Raw genomic sequence first — 15,387 nt, 5'->3', positions numbered from 1 at the left:
CCCTGTGAGGGGGACTGGAGCCTCTCTCACCAACAGCTCCGGCTGCACTGAGGGAATTCAAGCAAAAACTGTTAAACAGAGTCCAGTAAATCACCCAGAAACAGCTTCTGAATTTCAGGCCTAGCATCACAATGAAACTGCACCTATAGAGTCACACACACAAACATGACAGTGTGAGTTACCTGCAATCTGTAACCCCTGGGAAGGATGAGGGTCCTTGTGACAAATTGACCACTGAAGAGAAGAATGGTGGTTTAGTCAGACCTCACATTTCAGAGGGTTGGATTTACCCTGAGAGCAGATGCAGATGGGTTTCTGCTAAGACTTTGTGCAAACCAGATTTTCAACAGCCAGTAAGGGATGGGCTCCTCAAAGACCCCAAATCCCCTAACTGAGAATGTTTTAGTGAAATGGCTGAAAAGCCCTGGAGCTTTTTCATACCCTGTCAACAACTGATACTCATTAAACAAATGCTGTGACAGACACCATAATTCACTGTTCCATACCTAGAAGCAAAATGACATTAAGTCAACTATTTAAAGCTCCGCAGAGTCATCTCTCTGTGGATGTCAATAAAACAAATGCTTCCTGCCAATAATTAACTGTATGAAACATCCCACTCTGTTTCAAATCACTACCTACACCCTGCTCAGGTCTGTGTTCCCTTTCTAAGCAAGCAACATTATAACTTCAGATACTCTGTCTTCTAGTTTGGGGAAAATCTAGTACAATGGCTTGAAAATAGCAAGGTTGGGCAGAGTGTGCTTGGCTGGATCACTGTGTTTGAGGATGCCACTTGAGCTAATACAACACTTCTGAGAGAACATTTCAAGTGCCCATCTCTCACCAGGTAGGCAGGCAGTTGACTTCTAATTTTAGTTTTAAGTTTTAAAAGTTTTGGCTGAGTTAAGGGTTGGGTTTTGTTTGGTCGGTTTTTTCCTGTGTTGTAGTACCAGCTCCCTAGAACTTGGTCCTAAACCAAAAAACATAGTTGTCTAAGTCTTCTGGACACATTTCAGATGCTCAGCAGATCCATCCATTCCAAGGGATGGTTTCTCAGGCTCCTATTAAACAGCTCCAGGATTAGTGCCAAGAGCACTTGGTGATTCATATTTTAAGGTAAATGTTCCTTCTCACCAGCTTAACTGGACTATTCCCACCCCTTCTTTCACTGCACTCAATTTCCTAGTAAACACTACATGTAAATATTTATGTGTGATGTTTGTGTAGGATGTAAACATCAAATCCATATTCACATCCAAAAGTCAGGATGGACAGCAGCCAGCAGCATTTAAAGGGACAATACTTCCTCTGAAGAGAGGTGATACTGTGACCATGGGACAGCAACAACAGGTTGCATTCTTCCCCTACCAGTTTTCACTTAGGTGTGTTTCAGTAAAGTAACAAGCCAACCTTAATTTATATTCTTGCAGTTGCAATTTTGAGCCCTCCAGAAAATTCACTGTATTCATTTTTATCACCTTGGAACCATTAGAGCCAGATCTCTCAGGCCACCACCGCTGGTAATGAAACACATGTCAAAAATAAACACATACCAAATCTACCTGGAATTTTACTGTACTGCTTACCAAGCATGTGACAACATGCTCACGTTTTAATTTATAATGCAATAAAGCTTTTAAACACGAAGCCAACTTATTTAAGAACACTTCTGTTATCCTTCTTGGAATTCATTCATTTCTGATGAAGGGAAGATTAAATATAGGCTGGAAATATATTCATAACGTAAATGTTCACAGAAAGTGCCAGACATTTTCACATCGTTAAATGCTAACTGAAACGAGTCCCATCCCGTGGAACACACACTGTCTGTACCAGCAGCACCTCCTCCCTTCCAGGCTGGCTCCTGGCACAGGGGGAACCATCTCACTGCACTCCCAGCCAGGTGACAATGACAGCTGAAATACAGCTCCGCTCTCCTGCAACACCTGAAGAACCCTTGTCAAGAAGAAGAGTCAAAACTCAAGCACTCGGGCAGATGGATTGTTCTGAGGCTATGGTGAAACCCCTCCATCTAAACCAACTCCTAAAATAAGTTTCCACCAGACACAACAAAGAATCCAAACTGTTTTCCCAGCTGCATCCTGTCAGACACCTTTACTGACCACCCATCCCTCACAGGAGCACAAGTGAACAGACCACCTTAAGCTGGTAAGACAAAACCAGAACTAAGATGCAAAGTTAAAAAAAAAAATATTTGAATCAGCTCCTACAGGCCAAACCCTGAACATGGCATCCATTCAGCCCAGCCCATCCTCAGAAAGTTTAACAAAGTTTTCTATAAATCTTTATGTACATATATGTTTGGAAACACCACCACTTAGCACTTACAAATATCTTTTAATTAGAACACTTCCAAGCACTCAAGAAGTATTAAGCAAACCTCACAAAAATACTTCTGAAATACTGCTGTAATTTCTGAAATGTTTGAGAAAGGTAGATCAAAGTACGAGAGCAAGCCCATGTACCATGGCTCAAAATCCACAAAACCTGTTGGAACCAACTCTGCTCATGCAGCTTCTCTCTCCAGCCATGCTGTTGGCTATTAAAGACTCAAATCATATCTCTAATCCAGGGAAAAGGAATGGAGGAAAATAGAGATATATGTTCCCCCAACTTCAAAACATCAAAACAACAGCTTGAAGTATTTACATTTCCCATAATCAGAAGGAAAAGGAAATGATGCTGAGAATTGTGCAGCCCAGCCAATCCAAAGATTCATGTGATTCAAATCCAAAAGCAACTTCAAAGCTACCTCATAAAACTCTACCCAAAATGTGCAGGCAGCCAGATGTTGGCATCGCAGGAAGAGCTTTCACAGCATCTGGATCCTGCAAGCAACAGCCAAACGGAAGCAGAAACTCTTCTCCATGTAAAAATATTTAACATTTCTCTACTTACAAAAATAGCTGTGCTAGAAATAGCATCTGTGGGTTTCCACCCCAACATAACTGGGACAGAAAAGTGAGTGAGTGAGTGAGTGAGTGAGTGAGTGAGACTGCATTATCAATATTGCTACTAAATGCAAGTCAGCTTCCCTGCACATTCCTGAGTACCTGGAACAAATGGCACAAGTTTTCCAAAAACGAATGCAGCTCTTTAGTTCATCTCCCCCTTCTGTATCCCTGCATGCAGCATCTCCATCTCCCCTCCCACATGGCACAGCTGTCCCTAAAGAACAAGATTCATGCACCAGTACCTTGCAGATCAAGGCTACAGGGTAAAACAAAGATCTGTTCTTTACAGTGTCTGCAGAGCTACTTTTATTACTTATTGTGATGACAGACAGGGTTAATGAAGTTCTTGCAGAGAACTCTCCCTTTCCTGGGCTAAATGCCCAAATTCTTTCAGGATTCACAAGACTTGTCTATTTAAATTGGGTCCAATTTTTTTCCCTACAGAAAGGCCTGCACAGAATGTTCTGAAGAGAAGCTGGGAATTAACCTTTCAAGAAAATTATAACTAAATGTGCAAGCTCTGTATAAGAGACAAATCACATTTCCCACTGTATTCTGCCCTCTGTAACAATTTTCTATTGCTCTAATAAGCTTCAGTGTTGAAGCATAAACTCAGTGGTATCAGATTATTAAAAACCATGAGCTTACTCATGGAAACAAGAGTTCTGCCCAGGCTGCATTTCTTTCCCAATCTCCCCAATGCTGACACCTTATTAATACCTGTGAATAACACACTACAACTCATCAAAAGAAATTTTTCAAGTCCAGCAAAATCCAGGTGCAGCTATAAGTTGGAAGCCACGTGGCAAGGCAAGTGCAAAAGCAGAACAGTCCCTCTTCCTTTTCTGCTTCATTAGTGATGAAGCAGAAAAGCTAAAATAAGACATTACAGTCACTCCAAAGCACAAACCAGGGGAACTAAAAGAAATCCCAATAAGTCAGTCACAGAATAAGTTATTGCATACCTTAATACACAAAGAACTAAGTGCAAACACAGGTAGAGAACCATTCCCAACACTGTTTACTCTTGGATGGTAAAGTTCTTACATCTGACACACAATGTTATAAATTGAGTAATTGACCCACAAGGAAGTAAAGAGCTCAAGAGAGTTAAAAATTACCCTATAAATACCATAAAGATTAACAGGTTTGTAATACCCACCCAAGAAGCGCTTACTCTAAGTAGAATGATTATGAACACACAGCAAGAAGATTTACTCCATGGCCCTGAGCTCAGTATATACAGACTCCACAAAAGGCAGCACTGCTTCTTAATACACTGACAGCTGAGAGTCACTCCTTGGGCTTCCCAGCTGATTATAGGGTGGCACACGGTTGTGACTTACTTGGTTCCTTAAAATACAGTCATGTTTTTTAAAACCTTTTAATTGTTTCTTGGGGGGGGGGCTTGTTACAATTTAGTATTTCTGAGACTCTCATTTTTTTACAACTCTGATAGAAGAGCTAATGAAACACCAGCAGCACAAAGAATTAATCAGAATCTCCATGAAAGAGGAAGGAATTTTTGTGTTCATGTTTGGTATTTGTGTGCCCTGAAACCCCACTCTTGGGGAAAGAAACTTAAAATACCTACAGCTTTTCTCCTCATCTCCTCACTGCAATGAGAGATTTGCTCCAAGAAGCAGAGCCCACCACAAACCCTCCAAGAAAGGCTTCACGTTCAGAGTGTTCCTAGGAACACTTTTGCAGGAAACAGAATGTTCCAACAAGGAGAAAACTCATGCCTTTTCAGGATGGCAGCAACAAGACACTGAAATTCCTGAAAGGAGCGTATTGAATGTACTTTGAAGCTGTCATCTGTGCTGTTGGTGGGCATTCCCCAATTACTGCACCCTCTGCAGGGACTTTCCAACTCCACAGTTTAAAAATCACCAAGTTAAGAACAAAGTTACTCTCCCAAGCCAAAGGGAACAGTTGGCTCTAAGGAAAGAAGACAAATTGGAATTTACATTATCCTGGACCACTTGAGGCAGAGACAGTGGCGGTGTGGGAAGTGAGCAGCAGCGAGCAGGGCTGGAGGAGCTCGAGCTGTGCCACCCCAGCTCCCCAGCTCTCAGAGGCAGCAGTCCCAACTACCCAGCACCCGCTTTTCCTCTCAGCAGGGACTGAAAACTCCACTCCCATGCACTCCAAAAACCATGAGTTTTTAATGGGCTGGTGGATACTTCCCACCTCACAGCAAGAGGGCTTCCCAAAGACCCAACGACAAAAGTGACTGGAGAACAGGATCTGTCACTGAGCTCTGCAAAATGAAAGACTTGCAAATCCTCCCCAGGGTGTGGAGCAACACCTGCTCTGTCAGCAGGCTGAGCTGGGACCGGGTCACAGCCTTATCAGAGCAGTTTCTGGTCCCTGCAGTACCACCCACGTGGTGAGGAGACCGTGATTCATCTGGAGACGCTGCGTGGAGGAGCACGGTGACAACAGCCTCCCCCGAAGGGACAGCACAACCAGTCCCAGAGCGTCCCACCACATCAAACAGCGAGGGTGTTTGGGCTCAAAGGTGGGAGGATGCACTGAAACCAGACACTGAAACCTCCCCTGGAAGGTCCCTCAGGTCTGCTGGCAGTGCTGCCTTGGCTGGAGGGAACACTCTGGCAGCCACTCATTTTGGAAGGTGCTGTGCAGTGCAAAATGTTATCACCCTGCTCTGAGGGGAATCTCTGCCCTTTTCTCCAGCACTGCCACACTCGGGTTTTTCACCCTTGGTTCCTCCAGCTTGGCTGGTTTGGGAAGGTTTGAGTTCATTCACCCCCTATGTCCTCCTGCCACCAACACCACATCAGGAGCGGTCCCTGCCCGCTAAGAGGGCTCACTTCCAGAAGGGGTGTCTGGAACAGCAGCAGCAGCATCTCCACACTTGGGAAATCAGCATTTCAACACCATTTCCAACTGATGTTATACAAATAACCCATCCATCCATCTGCTGAATTCAGAAAAGCCTTTTACACCCTGGACTGGGATGAGCCCACCCAGAGGTGCAGCCACATCGAGGCTCAGGGAGCTGAGCTGAGCAGGGACCTCTGCTCCCAACAGGGAAAGCTCAACAGAGAGAACTGCTTCAGACTACAGCCCAAGCCAGTCAGTACTTGGATAAAATAACCAAAATAATTGCCTTCCTAAATCAAATGCATTGATCTGGCCAGACTGGTGCTCAAGGTCTGTCCAAGGGCAGGGGATGGACTGGAACATACTTTGATTCATCATCTGAAGCACAATTCAAAGGTTGGAGTCCAGAACTGGAGACCAAAGTCACTCAAAACAAATAAACACAAAAACTTTAAGAAGTAATTCAGAACTGTAAAATGCCTATAAATAGTCCATGGGGGTTAAACCAAGAAAGACAGCAAGGAAATCACTATAAAGGAGACACTGGACACCAACAGCAGCAACAACTTTGTCATTTAAAAAGAATAATCCTACCATCTTCTGCACTTTGTGATTTGACATGTCGTAACTATTTCAATAAGTTTATAATTGCCATGGTGAACTAGCTCATAGAACAATGAACCAGCACATCCAATTTATAATCCCAAACTTCATGCAGTTCTGTGCAAAACTCCATTTCTGCCATCTCAAGATCTCAGCAGAAAACACTCAACCTTAAACCTCCTTTTTTTCAGACTTACTTATACCTGGACTCAACTAAAAATGTGGATTTGCTGATAGTTTCTAAACGACCTGACTTTCTTGGGTAAAACCCAGTGCAAGCACAGGACAGACAACACCACCTGATCTTACCGAAACACAGCAGACTACAGAAGTCATGAACTACCTGCAAGGACTTTTTCTTTTTTTTAAAGATGCAATAAATAATACATCTGACTGCTCAACAAGCATCTGTGAGGCTTCAAGAATGCTTTGGAGTACAAAATTCCCAAGGTTGCATTCACTTACACCACTTGGTTTCAAATAGATACGAGTCTGCTGTCGGTTCACTTAAATGTGTAACAGGAAACTCAAATTTGACTAAAAGGTTGTATTACATTACTACAGGGTTTATATGGAAACCTTTTTAGAAGGAAGAAGCTAAGGGTTTTTTTCCTCCCCCATCTGCGACAGACAGCTGTTCACTGCCTGGAATCTCTGATAGCAGACACTTAAAGTAGCACCACGCTGAAGTAAATCATTTAGAAATTTAATTTCTTTAGTTATACTGACACTGTAAAATTATTTGCAATTTATTGTATCATGCCATGTTATAAGCCATGTCACAAGATTTAACACTGGAAACTACATATACTGTTTTAACTGAATAGAAAATGCAGCTTTTTGCTGAAATATTTTAAAATGTTAAAAAACAATCCAAGAGACTTCTCATGTCTGGACAGCAATGGCGCTTACAGTGAGTCCAGATGTTTAAATACTTAGAACAGGTTAGAACTTGAAGTAATCTTGATTCACTTCAAGGTGCATATAAAAAATATGTCAAGATAGAAAAATACTTGCCTACCTGTAAAAAGATCTGACACTTTCACAGGCCTCTGCATTTGAACCACTATTAAAAATAATTCCTTGTGCTTCTCTGGTTTTAAACAAAACTTTACTTCCAGGTTCTAGAACTGCCACTTGGTCACACACTCAGAACCTCAGTTCTACCCATCCTACATTTCAGCCAACTCCAGACAGCAGCTCCCAGCATGGCTTTAGGAACACACACCTCCTCACCACCCCCAAAACCTGTGAGAAAAGAATTTAAAGTACTTTATGCAGTTTAATTTTCTATGTAATTTAGACACACTGCAGCAATTCCAAAAAGCACTATGACTTTCAAGTCAGACCTAAATCTAGATTTTGCATGCAAATGTTTTGGCTTCTGGGTTTTTTTCTTCAAAAAGAAATACACTGACTGGGCCAACATCACCTCTCAGTTTGAACACTTTGAACTCTTCTTTCACTCCTAGATACTACATGTTCCTCCATTTAACTTTAGAGACACAGCTCTTCAGTGAAACACGGAATTCACAAGTGGAGACACCCAGGGTCCAGCCTGTTCCCAGGGCACCCATCCCAGTCCCCAAAAGCAGGCTGGGATCCCTCAGGATCCAAGGGAAAAGGCAAGGACACAGCCTGGGAAAGCACCACCTGCCCTTCCAGCAGCCACAAAGAGCCAAGCCCTCAACTCTCTTATTGAATCAAGCCCCTTTTGGCTCCTTGGTTTTACACCAGTTCCCAGTGAGCTGAGCCAGCCCACGGGATGGGGAATGCCAGCCTGGGAACACCAGGGGAAGCTCCAGCCCAGCAGCAGCTGAGTGGCACAAGCCCAGCCACTCAGACTGCCTGGTGCTGACACACCGAGTGCTCCCCACTGCTCCCATCACTGGAGATAAGGTGCTCTTATCTGCCAGAGTGCTCCCTGACCTGCCAGGAGAGCAGCAGGGCCTGCCTGAGTACTGGCATGTGCTTGTACTGAGAGCTTTACAAAGGCTGAGTGCAATAAACACAGCTCAACAGCGTTTGGTAACAGAAGAAAACTATTTCCAAGGCCTCTGCCTCTACGAGGACAGTGCTCCCTTTGCCCATTTTAGACAACCTTTAACTCCCATGTGATTCTGCCCTGGGAAAGGCCACTCTGTCCAGTCTAAGGAGTGTGGCACAGGCACAGCACCTCCTCTGCTACCATGCCTGTCCCACAACCAGGACAGAGCAGCTCACCATTCTCTTGTGACATTTTCAGCATCTTCAGTGACAGTGGTATCAAGGTCATCATCATCAAGTATATTTCAGCTGCATGACTATTAAGTTTTTGCCTTTAATATTACAAGATTTTTTTTCCTGCATCTTGTATTTATACTGGCTACAAGGACACATATCACATCATTTCCTACAAACAGCCCAGTCAAGCACCTGGGGAGGTGTACACTGGGTTAGTCACCAGCTGCCCATAAAAGGTAAAACAGACTGGTTCAGTGAGTTTCCAAGGCAAATGCAGGAGTGTGTGTCATGGGCAGAACAGCCATTCACGACCTCCAGAACCGTAATTCTGTGCTCAAACCATACAAAGCAACACGACCACTCTCTGTCTATACAAGTGCTGAGCTGCAGTAAAACTGTGGAAGTTGCAATTAGAAACAGGTTTGTTCAGTGGTGAAGGTAAGCCCAGCTTCTAAAATGAGGTTCCATGTACTTCGTGTTCTCATTGCTGAAGATCACCATGACCAACCTCCTCTGCAACAAGAACCTCTAAGAAAAGCAAGTTAGAATGACAAAAACTAAAGCAGAAGTTAGGCTATAAATTCATTTTCCCTAAGGACCCATCTAAGCTTTCATTTAGGACAAAGCAAATGTCCTACAAGGCCCAGATTTCCACTTTCGTCGTTTCATTTTTGAAATCATCCTGCAAGTACTTCCTCTGCTCCTCCAGCCACAGTTCCTTTTTTTCTTGCTTTAAATTCGGACTGAATACATTTGATTTCTCCCACCTGCCCCAGCTGTTGGCTGCTGCAGCCACAGGGGTTGGTCTGTTCTGCCAGGTTGGTTGTTATTATACATTTTTCATAGCCTTGAGGTCAAATATATTTTGCATCACATAAAGGAAGAAAAGATGCTAAAATACATCCACTAATTAATCCTTTACACATCTAGAAAGCTGCAGGTGTTCAGGAAGGGGACTTGTTGGTAACCACCCCCATTTTACAGCCAAGAGAGCAGAGGCAGAGCAGGAGAAAAACTCACATGGGCATTTCTGGCTCCTACCCCCATTCAAACAAAAATACTCATTTTACTCTGAGCAAACAATAGCTCATTCAATATGTAAAAACCTCTTTCAAGCCATTGCAAGAGCCCTTCAGACTAACAGGTAGGTGTGAATAAAGCCTAAAAATACGCTGCATGAGAAGCATCAGAATCACTATTTTCTCCAGTACAGCCTCAATAACTGCAAGAAATGAGAAAAAGCCAGTGTAGGCTCAATATTTTCAATGTATAATTCAGTGTTATATAGACTGACATAAAACTTTTCAGGCAGGATCATAGAGGGCAAGTACTGCAAAAAAAAATCAGTTTCCCAATATAGGCTTGGGGTTCAAGTTCTTCATCTGGTTTTCTCCCAACGAAATGAACAGTGAAGAATTTGAAAAGGTATATAAAAACATTCCAATTACGCATCCATCCTCTCTCACAAAATACCTATTTGTCAAAAGACAGAATTCCAGAGGAAGGAGGGGAAAATTAAACAAGCAGAAACATTTTATACATCACAGGTGTTAAGAAAGCAAAAATTTGGTTCTGATCTGACAACTCCTTTGGGGTGACAGCAGTCACTCACATTCCATCTACAATCTCACTTCCCACAGAAGATGCTCTTTTTCCATCATAATAAAAGTTTCTCACAGCTCCCATTTTTTTAGGTCTCTAAGACTCAGAGCCAGAGGAAACAGGCAGCAACAGTCTTATCTAAAAGCAGTTCCTTCTTTTTTTCTGCTGTTGCTTAACAGAATATGACTGTCACAAAGAATGTCTACAGGAAAAAAATAACAGTGGAAAGAGTTTGACTCAATGTCAAGAGATGTCTCAAATGTGAAAGCTGTATAAATGCTGCAGAAGTTAAACGGTTGCTTATAGTGATTCACCAAAAAAATGAACTTTTAAAGGAGACACCGAGCTGACAGCAAGACAGCCACAATGTGTCAGGAACTTGCATCACTGGACTTCTAATTGCTACAATATTTCCTATCAAGCTACTTCTCCTGCAATAATGCCATAGGCAATCACCATGGGCAGAGCTATTCCATGTGTGCGAACAGGCAGGCAAACAGATGGGCTCAGAAATCCACCGTTATTCTAACCAAGCATAAATCACACTTTGGAGGGAAAAGATGGTATTTGATAGTTCAGCTCTAGCATGTGCTCTCTCCAAAGCCATGTGCAATCCTCCCGCACCGGGGGTACCGCGGGCTCCCACCTTTGGAGAGAGAGCGGCAGAGCGCAGCCCGGGACCGGGAATCGCCGGGATGGCTCTCAGGAGACCCCAGCAGCCGGGCAGGGTCTCGGGGCCTCCCGCACAGCCCCGAGAGCCCCACCGAGGAGACAACCGAGCACATCCCGGCCTGGGGGGAGCGGCACTCGGAGGGGCGCGGGGCAGGAACGGCTCCTGCGGGAGCGTGGGCTCGGAGCAGAGCCGCTGCTGAAATGGAAACCCCCCAAACCTCCCCAAAGCCTCCGAGCGACACCGGAGCGCGCAAACGCTCGTGTTTGTGTCGCGGTCTCAACTTTGCTCAAGTCGCAAGGCCGCCGCTCGGCCCGTCCGCCGGCGGCGGGGCTGACCCGCCCGGTGCCGCTCCCGGCCGCTTCCCGCTCCCGCCCGGGCACGTGCGGGCCCCGCGGCCCGGACCCCCCGCTCCCGCACGGCCCCGCCGCTCGATCCCCCCCGTCGCCCCTCGCTCGGTCCCGCGGCCCAGCCGGGGCTGCCCGGAGGCGGCGCGCGGGGCCAGGGCCCGCGGCGGGCGGGCACACACGCCCGGCGCGGCGCTGGCGCGGCCCGGCGGAGCGCAGGGCCCCGTGTGCTCACCTGCGGCGCGGCGGAGGCGCGGCGGTGCCGGCGCGGGGGCGCGGGAGCCCCGCAGGACCGAGCGAGCGGCGCCGCGTCCCGCACGGAACTTCGCCGCGCGCGCGCCCGCCCCGCGCTCCCGCGCACGCGCCGCCGCTCGGGCGCGCGCGCCGCCGCTGCCACGCAGGCCGGGCGGGGGCCGCGCGCGGGGGGCGGCGCGTGCGCGCTCGGCGCCACCTGCGGCCCCGCACCTGGAGCGGCCCCGGCCCCGGCCCCGGCCCCGCAGCGCGGCGGGGCCCCGCGGGACCGAAGGGCCGCCCGGCACTCCCCCCGCCCCGGCACCCCCCCGGGCCCGGGATCCTCTCCCGCCCGAGCTGCGGGAGGCCGGCCGGGGCCGCTCGGCTGGGAGCGCGACCCCATCGCGGGTCCGGCCCAGGCGTTTCGCAGCCTCGGGCCCCAAGTGCGGCGCAGCCGAGTTCCTGCACAAACCGGCCTGAACGGGTTTGGCTCCAAAATCTGTCCGGCTTTTGGGATAGAAAATCCTCAGTCTGCAAATTAAGACATGAGTACTCGACCTAGATTGAATTTGAACTTCAAATTCAACAGGTTTTTTTCACAAGTGAACACGAACGTGGCAATAAACCCAAACCAAACGAGCGAGGCTCAGCAATGGTCCCTGTGCAGCAGCGGGGCTCGGGACCAAGGCAATTGCTCCTATTTTGTCAACTGTTGTCACTTTTGTCAAACTTTGGTGGAGATGTTTGCTGGTACGACTGGAAGCTCCCAGCGCTGGCACAGCACAGTGCTAACAGCATCCCTAGAGCCCTGGAGCAGCTCACAAATGAAACACACTGTGCCAGCAAAAGCACCTTTGCTGCTCTAACCATTTCCATGCAGCCCTTTGCTAGTAAACATACTACTTTAAAGTGCTTTTTGTTCTTTTCAATCACTCCTGTAGGGCAGACGAGTTGAAGTGCCCCGGCAGTGAGCAGGGAGCCAGCGCCAGCAGGAGGGGAAGGTCAGCCCCGTCCGGCTGGGCTGAGGCCGGGCACCCGCCATGGGTGAGCCCTGTCCTTCGGGACCGCGCTGTGGTTTCAGCGGCTGCCCATGCCCGGCCTCGCTGTTCCCGATGCCCCAGGTGTGCCGCAGCTGTCAGAGCAGGCAGTGGCACACGGTGCCGCCCTGCCCCGCAGCGCCGGGGATTTGCTGCCCGCGCCTTCCCGGGAGCAGCGGGAAAGGCCCCGCTCTGCGTTCTCTGCCCTGTTCCAAGGAAATGCCTGCAGCCCTCGTGGCGTGTTGCTGCTCTGTCCCCTCTCTCTCGACTGATTGCATCACCTCCACCTACACCAGAGCTGGGGGGAACCTGCTGCCCAAGACATTTCGGTTCAAATAAGTCACTTTTTCCAGCAGGCTCTACTTACATACCTCAAAATAATTCTGTGTTTTACAGAACCTGAAACATGATGGCAGATCTTTGCTCAAATGGCTTTTATCCATAGAAACTCATACTTTTAGGAAAACCTTCTTGCTAAAGCAGTGCCACCTCCAGCATCCAGAGAGACCAGAAACTGCTGTGGTTGTTTGGGAAGATTTTAACTGCTTCTCCTGGAAACATCACTCAGTTTTGGTTTTGTTATAAAGCTGTTTACACCTATCTAATAGAAATTCACTGTGTTCCATTTGGGTGAATACAAACAAGATCCAGGGCTTGAGTTTCTGATACATTTAAGAGACAGTGAAAGTCGATTCTCTCTCCTGGAGCATTTCTGATGGCGCAGAGTTTCTCTCCGGGGTGCAGATGCCTGCACAGCTCTGCAATGCTTCTCACTAGAGACAGAGCAATAGACACAACAGATGGAAACTAAGAGGCCACCTGGTTTTAAAGCAAATCATATCATCAATCTATCAGTACAAAATCTGAAACATGGGAAAGTGCTTAGAGAAACAAAATTAATTCAATTTTTTTTCTCCAAACTCAATTTTCCCGAAGTCTGTTGATGTACCATTTGCAAAAATGCATTTCTTTCTCTTAAAATGAGAATGTCAGTGGATTGAGGTGGAAGAACTTAAGTGCTTTACATCAAAACAACAAAGAAATATCTATTGTTAGGCTGCCATAAGTTACCGTCTTTCTATTCTGTAAAGCTGATTTTAAAAATCTGCTACATTCTTGTGCACAGCTCCAAGATCCAGGTTTTTCATGGCTAAATTAGACAGACCAGACAGAATTAATTTAAATTATCAACAGCAATTCAGTTAAGAAAGAAAATTAAATTTCCTCAATTAAGTCTTGACAGAAATAGACTTTTGTTCATATCTGTGCTACAGTTCTGTGTGAAATTCTCTTTCAAACAACCCCTGAAGTGAGAATTTTCAGATTCTTATGTATTTCGGGGTCTGTAGGAACAGCCACAGATCAAGTCTCCTGAAGTGTAAAAAATGTATTTTATACACACTCATCTAAATGAGGGTTGCATCATTCACAGATCCCAGCTAATCATTTCATTTAATCAGTTAATTATTTTATACAGTTCAAGGATGGGTTGATGTACATCTTAATCTGCACTTCTTAAAATCACACTGATTCAATTGTCCAAAGGAATTCTTAGTAGTTACTGTAAGTCTGTAAGGAATGTAGAATTACCTAAATAAAAGTATTTTAAATAACTTATTTTTTAACCTAAAACACAAAGAAATCATCTTTTATGCCTCTAATGCATTTATAGCCGATACTCACAAGGTTGTAGAGCACCCACAGCCTCCTCACCATTTACAGCCCAATGCTGTAGCACTGACCCACTGGGAGTGAGGCCACTTCATAGTAATTGATCCAGCAGAGCCAAGCACAGCAAGGGAGCACTGTAATATCAGGGGCTGAGAGCATTAAACCAGGAACATTCCTGTGTTACTTGTACAAGTCCGTTTTGGGAAAACTAGAATGATCTTGACCCAAATCTTTAAGGATTTTAAATCAACATACAGTCAATTTGATTGATTTGCTTTATTCTGGGAGCTAAATGCAACTGTCACTGTATCCTTCATCCTCAGTCCATTATCGATAAATTCCTGGCCTTACTGACTTAATATATACCTATTGACTTATTTATTTTCCATTCCTAACAGCACACAGAGAGCAGACTGCTAGAAGTTATTTTTCAGGGGAGGAAAAGCAAAACAAAAACCAAACAAACGAACAAACAAACAAAAATAAAGACATTCCCAAAATAACCTTCTTCTTCAAATGGGAATTGTGGAGTTTAAGGAGAGCCAGTCTTCCAGCAGTAGCTGGAGAAGCCAGGCTGTGGATTCCTCCTTCCACAGGCAGGGCTGCAGCTCCCTCCACGCAGGCTGAGTTCCACAGAGCGGCTGCAGCCTGCACGCTCCGGCTCAGATTTCCATAAGGTTGGGTCCCAGAGGAAGCATTAATGCTGAAGGAATGCATACCAGCGTGGAACGAGGCGAAAAGGCAGCACAAAATCTCTCCAACAGATTGCTCACAGAAACACCTCTTTTGTACCATATTTAAGATCTGTAGATTGATCTCATGAGCATTTGTGCAGCAGTTTAGTCTCAAACTGATAAGCGTGCTCCGAAAGGAGAGAAACAGAATCAAGGGAGATTAAAAAGCGTCGGTGTTGGGGCAGATAAGGAACCGAGAGCCACCACGTGACTCAGAAAGCTCCAGCCCGGCCGCCTGCAGATCTCATCAGGGAACCAGATGTGACCAGTGGCAGAATATCCTTCTCAGCATGAGATCTGGAGGATGTGATTGCCATCCAGGAAAGGGGAGATGGGAAAGTATGATGGGGAAAATGCCTTTTTTATAGAGTTTAATTGCTTAGAAGAAAGACACGTTTTCCTTTAAAGAAGAAGGGATGCTCAAAAACAGGCTCAGGAAGG

At 46.0% G+C, this 15,387-nt stretch overlaps 1 protein-coding gene across 2 annotated transcripts in view; it reads right to left on the bottom strand.

Moving 5' to 3' along the window:
- The window catches only part of NEK6 (NIMA related kinase 6), a 58,631-nt gene that overhangs the window by 32,775 nt on the left and 10,469 nt on the right, over window positions 1-15,387 (bottom strand). Inside the window, exon 1 of one of the 2 annotated variants that reach the window (XM_071454255.1) lies at window positions 11,509-11,665. The exons of the other annotated variant lie outside the window; for it this stretch is intronic. The gene's annotated coding sequence lies outside the window, so the exon portion shown is untranslated. Of the gene's footprint in view, window positions 1-11,508; window positions 11,666-15,387 lie in introns of those variants that run through there. 2 annotated transcript variants of the gene reach the window in all.

This window comes from Agelaius tricolor, unplaced genomic scaffold (assembly GCF_023055355.1).
Source record: "Agelaius tricolor isolate 1412-34295 unplaced genomic scaffold, bAgeTri1.0.p SCAF_38, whole genome shotgun sequence".
Classification (NCBI taxonomy): Eukaryota; Metazoa; Chordata; class Aves; order Passeriformes; family Icteridae; genus Agelaius; species Agelaius tricolor.
This window is presented reverse-complemented; position numbering and strand designations above follow the sequence as displayed.